Here is a 16,545-nt window from a genome sequence, read left to right as displayed (position 1 = left end):
TAAAAACCATGGTTTTGATTCCATGGTTCTACTACAGTTATATTGTAGTAATACTGTAGTAAAACTGCAATTTTACTAAATTATCTTGAATTACATTTAAGCCATTTAGTTACAACAAACATCTACAAAATAACAACAGAAAGAGGTTATCATTCTATGATACAGAAATCATTCTATGATACATTCTATGAGACTTTATTACAGAAATTACATAATCTGAAAGAAAAATAAACTTGCATTTGTTCTCACATAAAACTTCTGACATAAAACAAACTACAAAGTTATACAAAATTATTGATGATAAAGTGGTGCTGTGCAATGGTTAAAAAATGTAGTTGCTAATTTACAAATAAAAAAATAGCAATTTGTTCCACTGTAATACTGATTTATATACAAAAATAACATATTGTACAAATAAACATGACTTTAAATACCTTTAAATACACAGCATCTACCTCCTCTAAAATGTCTATAACCTGTAAACACGTGCCCAACACAAGCATGTTTGCAATTTATACTGTACATAGATTCAGAGATGTAAAGTCCAGGGGTCAGAAAGTAAAAGTACTACCATATATTTATTCCACCCATGAACTCAGCCAGCTGAATTCACTTATTAGTCTGAAATCTCCTGCCTGAAAAACTGTGCTAATTAGCAAATCCAGGTGATTGGAACAAAATACTGAGGAGGACTTTTACTTTCTGAACCTGGACTATACATCTCTTCATACATTGACAGGATTACAACAACATTACTTAACAAGAACAATAAAAACTAGAAAATTCTGAAGAAATTAGCAGTTCTTTTAAGAATGTTTTAAATGATATCCACTCACAAGAGATGAAGACATGGAGTCTCCTCCACACTTTAAATTCTAGGTGAAAAAATTTTTGTTCAAAAAACATGTGATGCACCGTCCAGGCCAGTAATTGTCAGTATGAAGTCTGTCATGTAGGCCAGTAGGTTACAGTGCGGCTTTGGTTTGATTCTGTCTTTCAGCCCAAATGGACGCAGGACCTAAAATGAGAAGAATACACACCACATTAACACACGGCTTGCTGGAATACTCAACTGTTATTGGTCAGTTGCACTATCGAGTAGCCATGTGTAAGCCCGACTATCGGTCCAATGGCAGTCTTCCAATAGCTGGGTTTCAGTCAAGTGATTATGACGACGATTATGATGACGCAGGAAGGCGGGGTGATTTCAGATGGAGGGCAGGAAGTAAACATGGAGAATACGTCTATGAAGGAAACCGTTGCGGAGAGTCCGTATTGAGTCTAATTTACCTTGATCATTTAATGTCCCATTCCCACTGATCCCCTGAACGACAACCTAATGCTATATAAAAACAGACACAAAAAAAAACACGTTGGCTAGCTAACATACCGTCGCTGCATCACGGCATTAACAGACTCTGCTCCTCCCAAACTGCAGACGTAACGTTACGTTAAAAATCCACTTTTTACAGCGTTGTTCTGTGAGCTTTCTACATTTCTCACCTTTATGAATGACAATCTTTGGTACTCTATAAAAACCCTTTCCCTTTTCTCGATTAGAACGATTGGAGCTGCCGTAAACTCCACAAAACATTGATGGCAGATCCTCAGCTATTTCACTTCCTGCCCTCCATCTGAATTTTCGCGCTCTCACGATGCAGCAGCGTGACGTCACGTGAAACCAACCTATAGTTACTGTCTTTACTTTTATGCAACACAACAAGATTAAATGGAATAGATTTTCTCATTATGTATTGACTCGTTATATCATCTGACTCCATTAATGAAAAATGTTTTAATGATATCTGGGCATCATTAAAAGTGAGCGAATGCTTTATTCTTTAACTCTTTCTAATTATGTTTTATCCGCTCAGATTGGGAAGCTATGTCACTCAGAGGTCCTGCATCTTCCGCGGGTCTCACGATCGCAATCTCGCCAGTTTTGGTCACCAAACAGAGGTAATTGGCTAATATCTTAGACGGTGGGATTCACCCTTACACAATCAAAGATACTTTTATATAGCCCACTTGAATTTGTATACACTTGAATTTAAAGTAACGTTTGCTTCAGGCAGATCTATGGCTGGCCACTATTACAGATATAAGTTAACCAACTTTACTTCTCTTATAATAGCTTTGGATTGGCCATGCCACGGTTTCCCACGTATCTAAAGTAACATCAAATTAAAACAGAGGTAAAACAGACGCACCCAGATTTAGGTTGGTCGAGCAGTATTTTTGCTTCCCTAAACGGAAATAACTCTCTCTGCAAAACAAGTACACTTGAATTGATGCCAAATATTAGTCGTCACTAATCTTACGCAAACTTGCGGGAGCAAACAAACAAAAAAAGGTTTAAAAAAACAAAAAATTTAGATATACAGCACATAGCATATAATCATTATATGTTTATTAATGGCATTCACTATCACTTCACTATTTACCTGGCAAACAGCTGATGGTTCCACACTCTCTCTTGTCTCTATTTAGGAATATGATAATTAGAAATTATATTTTTGCCAGTCACAAGTTGTCCAAAGTCATTAAATGTAATGTTTAAGATCTGTGCATGGGATAGACAATTCTGTGTGGATGTCAAAATATATTAACAATACGGAACAAGATTTTAGATTCAAATTCAATTTGAATTGGTTATAGATCTGCCCGGTTCTCACACCAGCCAATCAAAGCGCACTCCCTCTCCCACTTCGGTTCATCTTCGTAACACAAATGAAGATATTTTTAATGAAATTCTGAGGGAAATTTCTGTCCCTCCATTGGTAGCAATGCAACTAACACATTCAAGGCCCAAAACGATAGGAAAGACATCATTGAAGTAATCCATGTGACTCCAGTGGTTTAACCAATTTTATGAAGCGATGTGGGTGCTTTGTTTTTGGAAAAAAACACAATTTACCACTTTATTTAGGAAAATACTGACCTGCAATCCAGTAGGGGGAGCACTACAACGCATGCGTATTGTGTTGACCGGAAGTTGTTCGTGAATGTGCAGATAATATTATTTTTGTTGGGTTTTTTTGTGCAAATCAAAGCACTTGCATTGCTTCATAAAATTAAGGTTACTAGAGTCACATGGATTACTTTAATGGTGTCGTTACTACCTTTCTGGGGATTGAATGTATTAGTTGTGAAGGCTCCCAATGGAGGAACAGAAAGCTATCCACAGTATTCCTGCGTCCCATGACGCTTTGCGCGAATTATGGGCGCAACTTCCGGCGCGTACTGTCACTGAACCGGAACCGGCTTTTTCTATGGTAACAGTCTATGGTAGCGGTAACTTAAACATGTGGGGACACAGCCTGTTACACCTCAAACGGAATAATGTGATTATACCTCTGCCTTCTACTGTTGGGGGATGGGAGGACGACCTGAAGAAGTGGCCTGAGATAACTTACACTAGTATATTTAGCTACTTTATTGACTCCGTTGCTATGGACGGTGAAGCGATGAACAATATGAAAAGCTCTGAGGCTTATCAGTACTTCCACAGTAATAAAGTCGGTCGCGTTTTGTTAAAGGAGATGGTACACAATCTTGTCTACCTTAAAGTGGACATAGAGCCTAGTCAGCGCCCTAAAGTCCCACATCACCGGGCCTGGGTTTTAGTTTCATCGTCAGGTGAAGTACAAACGGCTGGGTGCTCATGTGTTGCGGGACCAGGGCGATCTTGCAGCCACGCAGCTGCAATACTTTGGAAGGTAAAATGTTGATACTTCTTGTAGTTTTGTAATATCAGTTTGCCTGTTACATCCTAATAATTTGTTATAACCTAATCATTTGTTTAACAAACATGTATTCATTACTTAAATGAGCTCATTGTTTCTGCCTTAGTTGAATACATTATTAGCTAAATGTGCGAATTGTATGTATATGTACATTTATGACATTACTTGGATAGTCACCTCTGATAAAAGATAATTCTAAATTGTAATGTAGGCACATGCGTTTTCTGTAAAACTGCTTTTAAATTATCTGTATTGTGAAAGGCAAATAAATAAATGTGAATTGAATTGAATCAGTTTGCAACTGCTGAGTATATTTTATAATGGGCAATGTTCTAATGTAGGTTGAGAATGCAGTCAGACAGGGAAAGACAGGGATATCATGTATTGATGTGCAGAGGAAGTGGAATGCAGGCACAAGGCAGAATGTAGAGCAGAAAAAGGTTAAGCACATTCATTTCAAACGTCATAAACCAGACCACATTCATCCAGGCTCATCAGCACCAGATCCCATAAGTGTGTCATCCACAGAAGGCTCCCCCAAACTTTTCAAGGATCACTCAGAATTTAAAATGTATGTCAGTTCCTCTGTGATGGCCCCACTATTTCATCTACAGACGGATCGTCTCCTTCAGCGGTGTTACAGATTAGATGTAGAGAATAATGAGTCTTCTCAGAGCCAGTGTGGTCTACAGATACCACATACAGAACATGGAACAGCACTAACCTGTAAGAAGTGTCTCACTTTTTATGAGACCTATGTTCAACTAAGCCCTGCTCAGGTGGAGAAGTTAACTGAAGAGACACAGGTAAAGAGTGCATCACAACTGTGGCATGATGCAAGGAAGCTGCGACTGACTGCAAGCACAGCAAAGAGAGTCCCCAAGCGGAGCACTACTAACCCACAAAAATTCCTGAATGAACACTTGCATCCCACCTTCACTGGCAATACTGCAACTAAACATGGAAAAGAAAATGAGGACATAGCCATACAGCTCATGGAGGCTCACGGACACACTGTGGAGAGGAAAGGCATGGTGGTGTGTCCTGACCATCCCTGGTTTGGAGCCAGCCCAGATGGAATTTTGGACTCAACACAGCTTCTTGAGATTAAGTGTCCCCTAACGAGGGCCATGTCACTTGGAGAATTTCTTGATCGGCCAAATGGTGACATCAGATGCTTAAGTGATGGGAAGTATCTCATCCTTCCCAATGGGCAAAGTGGACACTACCTCCAGGTGGGTGGGTGAAAAAACATATTTTTATGATTTGAACTAATGGGAGAGATACTTGTGAACCATCATTATAACAAAATGTAAGCCATTTTATTTTACATTTATTCGTCCAGATCCAACTGACAATGATGTGCCTGGGGCTGCAGAGCTGCAAGCTGGTTATCTGGACATCAACTGAGCACTTGGAGTTGGACATTTCATTTGACAAAAAATATACAGATGCACACATGAAACACCTCCAGAATTTTTATTTTTCACACATGCTTCCAAGATTAGTGGATGATTTTGTTGCAAAGAAGCTGAAGCTCTGCCCTAAATACCAGTATCTTTTGCAAATACAGTAAGCAGATAACAGGTGTTATATCTTGTACACAAAACAAACACCAAAAGTACTGTATAAAAGCATCAACAGGAAAAAAACTAAATTGTAGTTACAAAAAAAGTTTAAAAAAGTATTAAAAACATAAGGCATTTGAAAGGTATATTGTCATGGGAATGAACGAGAGTGGAGACAAGAGCAGGTAAGTGAGGTTTATTATAGTGAAATCCACACAGAGAGGAACAAAGTCACAGCTTCCGACACACAGGGACGGGCAAGCGATGCAGGGACCTTGATGGAAGCCGGTGAAGTGATGTGAAGAGGGTGAAGCGCTGATAGCCAGTCCAGAGAGTCAGCAGCGTCAGCACGAAGGCTACTCTGGATCTTTCGCTGTTGAAGGTGCGGGGTTGGAGCGAAAAATGCATTGAGCACCTGGTAAGAAACGTCCTGCAGTAGTTGGGCTCCCCTCCGGGACAGGAAGACGAGGTTCCGGCTGGGAGGACGGCTCCGGTGGTGTGGGTTGAACCGGCGGTGTGGGCGGCGCAGTGGGGCCCCTAAGGTGTTGAAGCTGTTGGGTCAGCTCGGACACCTGCATCACTAAAGCTTGTACTGCCCGCCCTGTGTTCGCGATACATTCCTCTTGAGAATCCATCCGATTGACTGTGCGAGAGACAAACTCGTTGAAAGTGATCTCCGAACTCCCTGCTGCCTCCATGCCACGGTCAGATCGTTCTGTCATGGGAATGAACGAGAGTGGAGGCAAGAGCAGGTAAGTGAGGTTTATTATAGTGAAATCCACACAGAGAGGAACAAAGTCACAGCTTCCGACACACAGGGACGGGCAAGCGATGCAGGGACCTTGATGGAAGCCGGTGAAGTGATGTGAAGAGGGTGAAGCGCTGATAGCCAGTCCAGAGAGTGCTGTTGAATCAGTGACGAGGAACACGAAGACATCCAGGACAGGAACGCAGGTACAGATAACAGCCAGACAGGAACAGGAACGAACACCAGGAACACATCACAACGATCTGACAAGGACGAGACGAAAACAGTGAGTATAAGTAGGCATCGCTGATCAGGTTCAGCTGGTGCTGGGATAGAATGCAGCTGGCGCCACTGATCAGCGGTACGGAAGGGAGACCACGCCCACACTCACACGCACAACAACAATGACACGAGACAAGGATACAATGAATTTAAACACCGTGACAGTACCCCTCCTCCTAGGAACGCCTCCTGGCGTTCCCAGACGCCCTTACCTGTCGATTGTAATCATCGATAAGGGAGTGATCCAGGATGTCCCTAGCAGGTACCCAACTTCTCTCCTCCGGACCGTAACCTTCCCAGTCCACCAGATACTGGAATCCGCGTCCCCTCCGTCTAGAGTCCAGTATACGACTAACCGAATAGGTTGTTTCCCCATCTACGAGTCGCGGCGGGGTGGGAACCGGGACAGGCGGATTAAAGTGTGAATGAAACACAGGCTTTAATTTGGAAACATGGAAGACGGGGTGAATTCTCCTGTACGCCGGAGGAGGTTTGATTCGGACTGCCGGCTCTGGTCCATGTGCGGAGGCACCTCTGGACGAAGGCGTGAGCGGAGGGGACCGCGACTTCGGATTCCAGGCTAGGAAAAATCGGTGGCTGGTAACCTAGTCTACACTCAAACGGAGATAGGCCCGTGGATGACACTGGCAACGAGTTATGAGCGTACTCAACCATGGAAAGCTGTTGACTCAAGGAGGAAGGATTCTTGGAGACCAAACATCGCAACACTCTTTCCAGATCCTGGTGGGCTCTCTCGGTTTGGCCATTGCTCTGGGGATGAAACCCAGAGGACAGACTGACAGTCGCTCCCAGTAACTTACAAAATTCACGCCAGAATTTGGACACAAACGGGGGACCCCTGTCGGCAACCACGTCAATCGGGAGGCCATGTAAGCGAAAGACGTGGTCAACCACAGTAACCGCTGTCTCCTTGGCAGAGGGTAATTTGGGCAAGGGGATGAAATGAGCCGCCTTCGAGAACCGATCCACTACGGTCAAAACGACCGTCTTGCCCTGGGAGGGCGGGAGGGCGGTAATGAAATCTAGCGCAATGTGGGACCAGGGTCTCGAAGGGACAGACAGCGGTTGGAGTAGCCCATCCGGGGGTCGATTGGAAGTCTTACCAGTTGGACAAACCGAGCAAGCCAAGACGAAACTGCGAATGTCGCGAGCCATTAATGGCCACCAGAATCGTTGCTTAACCAAAAAACTGGTGCGATTAACCCCTGGATGACAAGCCACGTTAGAACAATGCCCCCATTTGATGACGTCGGACCGTAACCCCTCCGGCACAAATAATCGACTCGGTGGGCCACCGGGCGGAGGCGTTACCCCTTCTAAGGCCGTCTTGACCTTCGACTCGATCTCCCATGTGAGTGTGGAAACAACTAGGGTCTCAGGTAAAATGCACTCGGGAGTAAGCGGGCGTTCGGAATAGTCAAAAATACGAGATAAAGAATCAGGTTTGATGTTTTTGGAACCCGGGCGGTACGATAGAGAAAAATCAAAACGACCGAAAAAAAGAGCCCACCGAGCTTGCCTGGAGTTGAGTCTTTTGGCCGTGCTGATATATTCTAAGTTCTTATGATCAGTCCAGACGATAAAAGGTACCCCCGATCCCTCTGACCAATGACGCCACTCCTCTAACGCTAGCTTGACCGCCAACAACTCCCTGTTGCCAATGTCATAGTTACGTTCAGCAGGTGATAGACGATGGGAAAAAAACGCTCATGGATGCATCTTGTCGTCTGTGGAAGAGCGCTGGGAAAGAACTGCGCCTACCCCCACCTCTGACGCGTCGACCTCCACCACGAACTGACGTGAGGGATCAGGGGCTATCAAGATGGGAGCCGAAACGAATTGGCCCTTCAGTTTGACGAATACAGCCTCAGCTGTATCGGACCACCTGAACGTAGTTCTGGGGGAGGTCAAGGCAGTCAGAGGCGCGGCTAGTTGGCTGAAATTGCGAATGAAACGCCTATAGAAATTGGCGAACCCCAGAAACCTCTGTAGGGCCTTACGGGAGTCTGGGCTTGGCCATTCTACCACAGCCTTAACTTTGTCAGGATCCATGCGCATTCCCTCAGACGACACGATGTACCCTAGAAAAGAAACAGACTATGCATGAAAATCGCAATTCTCCGCCTTGACAAAAAGCCCATTCTCTAGCAGTCTATGAAGCACTCGTCGTACGTGCTGCATGTGTTCCTGGAGAGAAGATGAAAAAATCAATATGTCGTCCAGGTAGACATATGTGACCAGTCACGGAAACTAGGGACACAAGTCGGTTCTGGGGCATTTTGAGTTATTCATAGATTCTGAGAGTGTAATATCCAAGCTTTCCAACGATGTGTAACATGTGGAAATCTGATAATATTTGGAGAAGTTGTGGCCATTTTAAAGTAGGCACTTAAAAAAGCTTAAAGAGGAGAAAACGAGCTAAAGATTGTGCAGTTCTCACCTGTCTCTGCTGCTGGGGGTGACAATAGGGCTCATTTACATCTCATTTAGATAAGCCATACCCCCTTTAAAGCTCCTCCATGTGCTTTACAGCTTTTTTTACACTTCGAATGAGTGCACTTCTGCCGCACTAGGCGAAAAACAATTGTGCTGCCCCTCTATTTGCAACGTACCAGCAACAACACACAAAGACCAATAATGCCATATAGCCTGCATATAACGCGAAACCAGCAACAACACATAAAGACCAATATGCCATATACATATAACGCAAAACCAGCAACAACACACAAAGACCAATATGCCATATAGCCTGCATATAACGCAAAACCAGCAACAACACACAAAGGCCAATATGCCATATACATACAGTATAACGCAAAACCAGCAACAACACACAAAGACCAATATGCCATATACATATAACGCAAAACCAACAACAACAAACAAAGACCAATAAGCCATAGGCCTACATATAGCGCAAATAGTACGCAACGCTCGTGTGCCCAAAATGTCAACAATATTAAAGTTTATGTAGGAGGCAAATGCCTGCTGGCATTTTTCTTTAAGCAGTCATTTCTGCAATTTTCCAAATAATCACATTTCACCTCCTCAAATTACTGTTGCAAATCTCTTTACACCACTTTCTTATGTGCGTATACACACACAAATGAAATGTCCGCAAGCACATTATATCATCAGCAGGTTCAGCATCTTAAATAACGACTAAAGAGCAAATGAAGCTTAACTTACATTTCAGAAACACGCACGGCAGGCCTTCATCGCAGCAGCAAATGTCTTAACTGCATCCTCTATTTCGATTCTCCGTCACATATGAAACAGCCAGCCACCGCTGTCAGCGAGCCGAGCCGCCGTATTGAAGCACTGAGGGCGAGCGCGCTGCGCCCATACCTCCGGTTCAGTTTCCCGAGCCCACGAAGTGCGGCGAAAACATTTTCGGTGTAACTGCCAGACGGTTCATCTCGTCTGCGACAATCTTTGCGGCATCCATCTTCATTGAATTTTGATATCAGAGAGAGCTGGCCAGAGCACAGCATAATAAGTAGCCATGTGGTTGACTTGGAGGGCGGGGGCAAAAGCGCCGGGTTATTCAGTATGGATATACACACAGACAATGACACGCCACGCCCCTACTGCATACTAGAATCTCCGAAAACAAGCCGATTTCAACCTCAAAATGTAAGCTTTTAAATATACCAATACTGCTATCTCAAACATGGAGAGGCTTCTTCGTGATTTCAATTAACAGATTCTCCAAAAAATTGAAAATCGCCAATTTTGAAAAAAAACTCTTCTTTCTCATTTTGCTCGAAAGTTGTGCTGCCGACTTGTGTCCCTGGTTTCTGTGACGGGTCACATATATGAACTGATCAACCATATCTCGCAGCACGTCGTTGACGAGTGCCTGGAAAACCGCTGGGGAGTTGGACAGCCCGAACGGCATAACCAAGTATTCAAAATGTCCCCTGGGGGTATTAAAAGCGTTTTTTCATTCATCCCCCTCCCTGATGTGAACCAAATGATAGGCATTACGCAAGTCCAATTTAGTGAAGATCGATGTTCCCTGCAACCTCTCGAAGGCTGAAGACATCAACGGTAAAGGATAGGTATTCTTTATCGTGATGTTGTTCAACCCCCGGTAATCAATACAAGGTCGCAGCGAACCATCCTTCTTCCCCACAAAAAAGAACCCCGCCCCCGCTGGAGAAGAGGAAGGCCGGATGAACTTAGACGCTAGAGAATCAGAAATATATTTCTCCATAGCCTTCCTTTCTGGAACAGAAAGTGAATATAACTTGCCCTTAGGCGGAGACTTACCTGGCAGTAAATCTATGGCACAGTCATAGGGACGGTGAGGAGGGAGAGAAGCAGCACGGGACTTACTGAACACTTCCTTCAGGTCCAGGTACTCAACGGGCACGTTGGATAAATCCACTGTAATGTGAGCCAGGGGTGACCAAGGACTATGGGTGTCAGGGGAGAGTCCAGGATGAGAAATGACAGTGTCTCAGTGTGATTACCAGATGTAGTAAGTGTTATGGGACCGGTGGTGAGAGCAATGTTGGAAAGTCTTTGACCATTGAGAGCGTTGACGGATATGCTGTGATCAAGAGAAGTGACAGGAATGAATAGTTTATGTGCCAACTCACAGTCCATAAAATTTCCCTCCGCCCCTGAGTCCAGAAGTGCATGACAGTCGTGATTACTGGTCCTCCATCTCAGTCTTACCGGCAGGAGCGTGGACGATGGTGGTGAGGACTTCTCGGCGGAGATCCCACCCGATAGTAGCCTAAATTTTACTACCGGGCTTGGCCTTTTAACGGACAGTCATGTACGAAATGGCCTGCCTCCCCGCAGTAAAGCCAGAGTCTGAGGGACCTCTGCCTTTTCTTCTCCTCCCGGGAAAGCCGAGCTCTACCCACCTGCATGGGCTCGTGACCGACGACGGGGCTGACCGTGTCTCTGCCACTGGCTCGTGGGGGTTCCGTGACTCCAGGAAAATGAACCGGGGGAGCTCGACGTTCCATCCTGGCGAGTCTAGCATCCACTCTGAGAGCCAGATCCATGAGGCCATTCAAACTTGTGGGTAGGTCCAGCGTGTAAATCTCCCTTTGGACACGGTCAGCCAGCCCACGCAGGAACATGTCCCACTGCGCCTCCTCGTTCCACTGGCACTCGGCCGCCAGCGTGCGGAACTCAATGGAGTAATCGGTGACCGGTCGGTCTCCCTGATGTAAATCGGCGAGGACTCTAGCTGCCTCCCGTCCCGCAACCGACCGGTCAAACACTCTCTTCATCTCTTCGGCGAGTGCCTGGAACGAGGCGCAGCATGGGTCTTGGTTCTCCCACACCGCAGTTCCCCATAACGCCGCCCTCCCAGTCAGCAGCGTCAGCACGAAGGCTACTCTGGATCTTTCGCTGTTGAAGGTGCGGGGTTGGAGCGAAAAATGCATTGAGCACCTGGTAAGAAACGCCCTGCAGTAGTTGGGCTCCCCTCCGGGACAGGAAGACGAGGTTCCGGCTGGGAGGACGGCTCCGGTGGTGTGGGTTGAACCGGCGGTGTGGGCGGCGCAGTGGGGCCCCTAAGGTGTTGAAGCTGTTGGGTCAGCTCGGACACCTGCATCACTAAAGCTTGTACTGCCCGCCCTGTGTTCGCGATACATTCCTCTTGAGAATCCATCCGATTGACTGTGCGAGAGACAAACTCGTTGAAAGTGATCTCCGAACTCCCTGCTGCCTCCATGCCACGGTCAGATCGTTCTGTCATGGGAATGAACGAGAGTGGAGGCAAGAGCAGGTAAGTGAGGTTTATTATAGTGAAATCCACACAGAGAGGAACAAAGTCACAGCTTCCGACACACAGGGACGGGCAAGCGATGCAGGGACCTTGATGGAAGCCGGTGAAGTGATGTGAAGAGGGTGAAGCGCTGATAGCCAGTCCAGAGAGTGCTGTTGAATCAGTGACAAGGAACACGAAGACATCCAGGACAGGAACGCAGGTACAGATAACAGCCAGACAGGAACAGGAACGAACACCAGGAACACATCACAACGATCTGACAAGGACGAGACGAAAACAGTGAGTATAAGTAGGCATCGCTGATCAGGTTCAGCTGGTGCTGGGATGGAATGCAGCTGGCACCACTGATCAGCGGTACGGAAGGGAGACCACGCCCACACTCACACGCACAACAACAATGACACGAGACAAGGATACAATGAATTTAAACACCGTGACATATATTACATGTGTTAGATACAAAAGTTAGATAATACATTGAATCATTAAAAAAACAAATCAAAACATTTTCTATTCAATGTCTGATTTGTCTGCTTTATTTCTATATTTTAAGTATATACAGCTCTTTACCTGCTGAGTGTTATGTATTAGAGGTACTGTAAGTGTAGCTGTACCCCATCACAGTTTTTGAAATGTGAAATTAATTGTGTGTGTATGTGTTGAAGTACAATATTAACTTTTCTCACTTTTCACTTGAAATAAGCTCACCTCTTAAATCCACTAGACCAGCACAGATCTTGAGCATTTTATCAATTTTTGGGACCAAGCTAATTGGCACTGTTTGCGAAAGAATCTTGTACACCTTCAGGCGCCTTATTGCCCGTTCAACATGAATGCGGGCGTGAGTAATGCGACGTGTATGCGTTACCTCCTCGTTGGTCAGCTGGCATCCTTTGCGTGTAAATGCTGGAATGATTAAGTTCACTCTACGCTCCTCCAGCAAATCCTTGATTGTGAAACCACGATCACCCATCACCTCGTCTTCAGCACGTAAATAGTCCAGAAACCCTGAGTTCTGTGTTATGTACCTGTCACTGCATTCGCCACCATAAGCATCTGAAATGAACATGATCATTCCAGAGGGAGAAATTGCAACTAAATATTTCACAGTGTTGTTGGCATAATAGTGGCTGTATGATTCACTTCTAGAGTCCAGGTTTTTGGCTTTCTGTAGGACAGTCTCTGAGCAGTCAATTACACAGGTTGTGTTTGAAAAGCGTTCTTTAAAAGCTTGGGGCAACATAGCTTTGATTTTTTCACGAGGCAACCAGATAACAAGATCCTTGGTGTGTTCGGGCATTATGTCTATCCAGATTCCAACAGTCTTGCTGACCTGACCTTGCGATGTTTTAAATCTTCGTGCTAAATCAGCCATGACAAAGTTTTGCCTTAGTTTCATTAAGGTTATTAGGATTTGGTCCACAACAGGCATGGATGAAGAAGTAGGGGCAAATTGTTGTAGACAGGATACAAGGGTGTGAAACGCAATGAGTGGAATCCCTGTATACAAGAGGGAGTCTGCATCACTCTCCAAAATACTATCTGCAACAGGGCATGATAATTCTGGGGATGGTGTAGTGCTCATTCTGCAGGTGATGGTAGCTCCTTTTGAATAGGTGTGATCCTCCATCTCTGGGTCTGACCACTGTGTTTGGGCATCACAGGAGGCCTTTGATGTAGAGCACGGCTCCCAATCCATCTCATCAAGCTCATCTGAGGGTAACAATATACAGTTCACAGTTATTAGGGCATTAGAGATATTATCACTTTATCATTATTGGATTGTGCTGCTAACACATTTAGTTATGATATGCATTTTAGCTTTAGTTTCTGAGAAGGGTCATTCTGTGTCAAATCAATCAAATTTCAGAAACTTCCCCAGCTCAAATTTTAGATATTGTTAATATTTATATATTATATTCATATATAATTATAATTTATTTTCTGAAGAAAGACACACATAAATAGGGATTAAAGTCAAAATATTTTGTGTGTATATATATATATATATATATATATATATGTATATATATTGTAGAGGGGTCAAAATGACAATTTTTCATCTGAGATTAGGAGCCAATTTACAGGGGTGTAAAAATGACTATAGAAAGATGGCAGCATCATTATTTTTACAGAGAGATTATTAAGTCTATTAGTTAAATAAATAACAGTGAAACTGTTGTTGAATTGCTTCTTGTTTCTCTCTATCAAAAACTGCAAAAGGTTTATTTTTTTTCTACACACACAAAAAAACTGTAAACATACTGCCCTGCACTCCGTGCCATAAACTGCTTTACATTTTAAGCTTTATAGAAAGCAGTAAAACTAACTGGTTAACATTAACATTACCAGGTAAAAACTGCAATGCTTTGTCCTCCCTGCATCTGAAATCATACCTGATGTTCTCGTGGCACTGCTGTCAATCCTTTTCAAGACCCGACGTCTCTTTTCTGGTGGTCTTTCGTAGCCCAACCACAAAGTTGGATGCGGGTTTTCCTCCATTGCTTTTTGTCGACAAAATGAAATGAACACACATACAGTGTTTTGGGTGGTCTCTTCAAGTTTAGGTTTTTCACCCAAATTCTTTTGCATTCCTCGTCTGTTGGTAGGCGATGGAAACTGTACCGTTTCTCACAACAATACTCTCTTTTTGTTCTAGGTACATGTTCAACGCACTTTGTTGAAGCCACAGATTTAGCTTCGTCTGGTTGTTAGTACAGCCGCGAACAGCGCAACATGTACCATAACTCCGTAATGACATTATACAACAATAAAACACAAAATAATAAAAACAAAATAAAACAGTATGTGTCAAACTGCAGTTATTCAGGAAAGAACCGCATATGACGGTTAGCCACTCACCATACGTCTACTTCCGCTATCTCACCGGAAGTTTCACCCATAATCATTTCTACAGTAGCGGGCGCAGGAATAAGGTGGATTGGAGTTCATCAAAAATATCTTAATTTGTGTCCCGAAGATAAATGATGGTCTTAAGGGTTTGGAACAACATGAGGGTGAATAATTTTTCCTGAACTATACCTTTAAGGAATCCTGGAAACACCTTAAATCAACCATAGCATGCATTCGATCCATTTTCTGGAATAACTGAAATGCAGATAAGAAAAAAAAAAAAAAACAGTTTCACACACAAAAAAAAAAAACTTTCTGCATTTACATTTTCCACAAAAAAAGAAAAGCAGTTTCAAATGATTCACTTAAAGCTTCATATAAAGTACCCAGAAAAGTAAACTGTTAGCTGCAGCCCTATTTTACAGTGCAAATCCTCTCCATACTTTGCACTTCTATGATAGAAGCTTGTTCCCACATTTAAGAAATTGTGTTTACACAAATATTTTGCTTTCACTTTAGCATAATTTAAGCATGGCCATTGTGAACAGTATTTATCATGCACTATTGAATGTGCAAAGTAGAGCTAGGGCTACTGTATGGTGAAAGGCAAGATGTTCACTAAAAAATAAGATGAACAAGTCACATGGACATTAGTTTTGATATTTTCAGAATTTAAAATAAGTAAATAAAGGGATAGTTCACCCAAAAATGGAAATTCTGTCATTAATTACTCACCCTCATGTAGTTTCAAACCTGTAAGACTTTAGTTCATCTTTGGAATACAAATGCAGATCTTTTAATGAAATGTGAGTTTTCTGTCCTTCCATTGACAGCTAAGCAACTACCCCTTTGATGCTTCAAAAAAGTTAAGAGATTGTAAAACTAATACATTTGAATTGAGAAGGTAAAAAGTTTTTTTTAAGAGACTACCACTTTATATAATAAACATATTGAATTTAGGATTTTATTCACATGTAAACATTGAACAAACAGAAGCTCAACCGCATTTGCTTTGACAAGCGAGAACAAACCTCAGTGGTTCTTGCGGAAGCTTACGTGCTGCGAAACACACCGCTTACCACAACTGACGTGTGAATTGATGAATATTTATATGTGAATAAAAGCCTAAATTAAATCTGTTCATCATATAAAACGATTGTATCTCTACAGAAAAATGTTGACTAAACTGCTTGATTCAAATTATTTTACGATCTCTTTTTAATGGTAGCACACAGGTAGCAAAAGACCATTTCAAATGTAATATATAAAATGGCAATATATTATTTAAATTTACATTTTCCATACCATATGTGCAATGTTTGGGGCAAAGTGATAATTCAAATTCAATAATATAATTAAATTAGCCATTTCCTACACTTGTTTTAACATATAATTTAAACATATATTTACCATTTTTATAAGTTGCAAAATTTTAATTAAAATGTATTACAAAAATTATTAGAGATGTTAAAAGGGATAGTTCACCCAAAAATGAAAAACTCTTCCATTAATTATTCACCCTCATGTCTTTCCAAACCTGTAAGACTTTTGTTCATCTTCAGAACA

General features: G+C 43.0%; 1 long non-coding RNA gene across 1 annotated transcript; it reads right to left on the bottom strand.

The window, feature by feature from the left end:
• Positions 1 to 249: 249 nt before the first annotated feature.
• Positions 250 to 16,247, bottom strand: LOC143710831 (uncharacterized). Its single transcript, XR_013194652.1, has 3 exons — positions 15,169 to 16,247; positions 2,445 to 2,482; positions 250 to 1,018 (listed from the first exon to the last, which is right to left on the bottom strand). It is a non-coding gene; the product is annotated as an uncharacterized LOC143710831 (long non-coding RNA).
• Positions 16,248 to 16,545: the final 298 nt, after the last annotated feature.

The sequence above is a fragment of the Siphateles boraxobius genome, unplaced genomic scaffold, assembly GCF_051911475.1.
Source record: "Siphateles boraxobius isolate OS27281-9 unplaced genomic scaffold, OSU_SipBor_1 48, whole genome shotgun sequence".
NCBI lineage: Eukaryota > Metazoa > Chordata > Actinopteri > Cypriniformes > Leuciscidae > Siphateles > Siphateles boraxobius.
Note: the sequence above shows the minus strand (reverse complement) of the source record. Positions and strands in the feature narration are given on the sequence as shown.